Raw genomic sequence first — 4763 nt, 5'->3', positions numbered from 1 at the left:
TTGTTTTCCTTTGATGACACTAAGACCTCGACTGCTCAGTTTACAGCAAATATATAGTATTTTGCAGCAACCCTTAGTCTATCTGCAATTAACTCCAGCTTTAGATTGCAGCATATTCTGTTCCACCTACTGAAAACAACTGCTTTTCCAGTGTCATGCCTTTTTCTATTCTGTTGTCAATTGCTATTACACAAATATATTCAAAATAAGTTGAATTTGTTAGCAATTATACAGGAGCCTTCACACACTGATCCAGCTTACTCTTCCAACTTCTTTTGCAGTCTTTCACTCATGCAAATGGTTACCTACCATTACACTCTGAAGTTTCACGTTTCCATTCCTGATCTTGGCTTTGTCTTCCTTGTCAGCCTTGTGAACTCATATATGTGCTTCTAGGCTCAGTTTAATTCTCGCTTTCTCTCTGAAATCTCCTTGATGGCTCCCAACATCCCTCAGCTAAATTATGTATAAGCCTTAGAACATTGCACTATATGTTGTTGATGATAATGTAGTGGATTTGAATTGTGGTTCCAAAAGTTATTGTGTAAAAAGCACTAATTTATTCTTTCCTTTCCCTCTCTCCTTCCCTCCCTCCTTGCTCTCTTCCTTTTGTCTCTTTTTTCTCCTTTATCTCTTCCTTCCTTTCTCCCTCCCTCCCTCCTTTCTTCCCTCCCTCCTTCCTTCCTTCCCTCCTTTTGAAAGTTAACATAAATGACAATCTCTTGGCTTTTATATTCAGGGCCTACCCAATACCTCCATTTGAGTGTTTAATAGGAAATAAAGTCAGTATGTTAAACAAGGATGTCTAGATCTCCCCAACCCTTCCTCCCAGTCTGCTTTTCCTTCAGTCTTTTCCAGATATCAGTTGGTGGTAATTCCTTCTGATTGCTCCAGTGGAAAAGTCTGGAGTAATTCTTGACTACCCTTTTTGTCTCACACACATCCAGTCTATCAGGAAATAATGTTGGCTTTACCTTCAAAATGTAACCAGAATCTGACCATTTCTTATTACATCTACTGCTACCACCGTGTTTTCTTGACTAGATTACAATAGCCTTTAAAACATTGTCTTTATTCTTTACTCCATAGCCTTTTGCAACTTCTAACTACAATATAATTTACTTTTTTTTTTTTTATTGTATAATTGTTTATGGCTACCTCCTCAATTTAGAATGTAAGTTCCAGAGGGCTATTTGTCTTTTTATCCCTGCTGAATCTGTAGCCCCTGGCATGTAATAAATATTTGTAAGTAAATTAATAAATTCGATTCTTAATGGAATGAACCTATCTTGTGTGGCTTTTGCTTCCCCACTCCAGCCCTGGGGGAAGGATTGCAAGTCTTCATTCAGTGGTGAAGGGCAATGGAGGGCAATTCTCATTTGTCGTCAAGCCACTCTAGAACCTTTGAGGGTCTCAATTGGCATGATTTCTTCATGACTCTGCTGCTTTTGTTTCATGTTTCAGACACAGGAGTCCTGGGTGTGGTTAGAGCCTCTTGCTGAGGGCCCAGCCTCCCCATGTGCTTCCTACAATCCTGAAATCTGGCTGTCTTCCTGGGGAAGCACACCAAGGGGTCCCTGATCTCCGCCACCACTCACCTGTTGACATCTGCCCCTTTCCAATGTGCTCTCCTTTCTCTGTCTTCAAGGACACTTCTCCTCTCCAAGAAGTCTTCATTCTTCACTTTGGTGAACGCAGTTCTTTCCAACAAGGAAAGCCGCTTGTGTCTTTAAGCTGCTTGTGTCTTTTCCTCTGAAGAAAACTTTGGAAATGAGTCCCTGAGACCCAAAGTATGTGTTTGAAACAGGTCAAGAGAAGCCTTAATGATACACTTTTCACACACAGGGCTAGAGTTTTAATTTTACTGTTCTTTGCCAATTACTGGGTATTAGCACTACAACAATCCTTGTGTGCCTGGTGTAAATCCTCCTTTTTCATGGTGGATTATGCTTTTCATACATATTTGAATTTTATTTAAGAGTTTTGCATTTATGCTTATTACTATTTGTCCTCAACTGTGTCAGTAGCAGCAGCAACTTGTGTGTGTGTGAGTGTGTGTGTATGGTTTATGTAGTTTTAGTGTCGGGATTATGTCACCTTTATAAGGTAAATGAGGAGGGTTTATCTTTTTATATATCCTGAAATTGTCTATGTAGCACGGTATTTCTTAATTTTTTTCTTAATCTTTATTTATTTTTGAGAGAGAGACAGAGTGCAAGCAGGGGAGGAACACAGAGAGAGGGAGACACAGAATCCAAAGCAGGCTCCAGGCTTCAAGCTGTCAGCACAGAGCCCGACATGAGGCTCAAACCCACGAACCTCGAGATCATGACCTGAACCAAGTCAGCCACTCAACCAGCTGAGCCACCCAGGCGCCCCAATGTGGTATTTCTTTTTTTTTTTTTTAAAATTTTTTTTTTCAACGTTTATTTATTTTTGGGACAGAGAGAGACAGAGCATGAACGGGGGAGGGGCAGAGAGAGAGGGAGACACAGAATCGGAAACAGGCTCCAGGCTCTGAGCCATCAGCCCAGAGCCCGACGCGGGGCTCGAACTCCCGGACCGCGAGATCGTGACCTGGCTGAAGTCGGACGCTTAACCGACTGCGCCCCCCAGGCGCCCCCCAATGTGGTATTTCTTAAAAGAAAAGTAGGTTAGGGGCGCCTGGGGGGCGCAGTCGGTTAAGCGTCCGACTTCAGCCAGGTCACGATCTCGCGGTCCGGGAGTTCGAGCCCCGCGTCGGGCTCTGGGCTGATGGCTCAGAGCCTGGAGCCTGTTTCCGATTCTGTGTCTCCCTCTCTCTCTGCCCCTCCCCCGTTCATGCTCTGTCTCTCTCTGTCCCAAAAATAAATAAACGTTGAAAAAAAAAATTTTAAAAAAAAAAAAAAGAAAAGTAGGTTAACTCTGGAGGTTTTTTTTTTTTTTTTTAGAACTAGTTTTTGAAAAAATAAATATTTCAATTTATTTCAACTCTATTAAGTCTATTTAGATTTGTTTGTAAGTTTTCCATTAGCAATTGATTGAAGTTGTGTATTTCGCTGATATTCTAAAATTTAAAAAAAATAAAATAAAATTTAAAACATTAAGTGGCACGTAAAATTATTTCTAGAGAGTGATCTGCTTTGAAGTCTTTCAGATCAGGTTCTTTTTTCCTATTTCTGCCCTAAGTTATAGACTTAAACTTGGTTTTTCTTTATTCATCCTGGGACAGAGAGAAGTCTCTTTTTTAACTTAGTGTGTATGACCAGTTAGGGTTTGTAGATTGTCTTTGGCTTTCCTCACTGACACTTGGTCCTAGATGAATTCTCCCTTCAGGTCAAAATTGGAGAATAATTTGATTATATTAGGTAATTGGTGGGCAAGCCTTCTTATCCATCCCTCACAATCAGTCAGACATTCATCTAGGGTAGCGTCATGTACAGAAAAGCGACTACTACTTTCTGCTTTTCCTAATCTTTGAATAAGCTTTCCTCAATGTGTTTTCTGAAAATACTTGTTATGTAGGATATTAAGAGTTATGTGAGTCAATTTTTAATCCAGGCCAAAGAATTTAGGCAATGATGGATACAAATTTAAACATGATGGTTTCCTGTAGGGAATCTCAAAATGGTTACATGCACTGTGAACATCCAAGAAAGGGTTATGCATCCTTCCTCAAATTCTTTGTTCACAAAGCTTCCTGGAAGGCCATTTCATAGTGCTACTCTTCTGTGGACCTCATGTAGGGAATTCCTTTGTAATAGAGCAGTGTACTTGGAGATTAGCAATGCCAAGAACAAATGGCTGGAATGTTTTCTGTACCTCTTCATTTTAAAAGTGTTCACCTATTTTTCTCTTAGAATTAATCTCCGACTGGTTGTAGAATGATGCCGGGTTAAGAGCTAATTTTAGCTGCCTCAGATGCCATGCAGTAGTGGGACTACGGTCTATGCATCTCTAAGAGTGAAGAGATTAGAGGAGGAACAAAGAGGATTGCTAGGGACTCCTATTATTTTTTTATTTATATTTTTCAGTGGCTGAGATATTCTCTTTCAACAAATGAAGCATGAATAGGCTTCTGAATTTCTTTTTTAAAAATATTTTTAAAATTAATTAATTTTTTTATCGAATAATTTATTTTTTATAATTTATATCCAAGTTAGTTAACACATGATGCAACAATGATTTCAGGAGTAGATTCCTTAAGCCCCTTACCCATTTAGCCCATCTCCCCTCCCACAACCCCTCCAGCAACCTTCTGTTTGTTCTCTATATTTGAGTCTCTTATGCTTTGTCCCCCTCCATTTTTATATATTTTTTGCTTCCCTTCCCTTATGTTCATCTGTTTTGGATGAACATCAAAGTCCTCATATGAGTGAAGTCATATGATATTTGTCTTTCCCTGACTGACTAATTTTGCTTAGCAGAATACCCTCTAGTTCCATCCACATAGTTGCAAATGGCAAGATTTTCTTCTTTTTGATTGCTGAATAATACTCCATTGTATATATATATATATATATATATACACCACATCTTCTTTATCCATTCATCCATCAATGGACATTTGGGCTCTTTCCATAGTTTGGCTATGGTTGATAGTGCTGCTATAAACATTGGGGTGCATGTGTCCCTTCGAAACAGCACATCTGTATCCCTTGGATAAATACCTAGTAGTGTGATTGCTGGGTCATAGGGTAGTTGTATTTTTAATTTTTTGAGGAACCTCCATACTGTTTTCCAGAGTGGCTGTGCCAGTTTGCATTCCCACCAGGAGTGCAAAA

This window comes from Lynx rufus, unplaced genomic scaffold (assembly GCF_022079265.1).
Source record: "Lynx rufus isolate CCGP_SWC_20201006 ecotype Redwood Valley unplaced genomic scaffold, mLynRuf1.p SCAF_7, whole genome shotgun sequence".
NCBI lineage: Eukaryota > Metazoa > Chordata > Mammalia > Carnivora > Felidae > Lynx > Lynx rufus.
Note: the sequence above shows the minus strand (reverse complement) of the source record.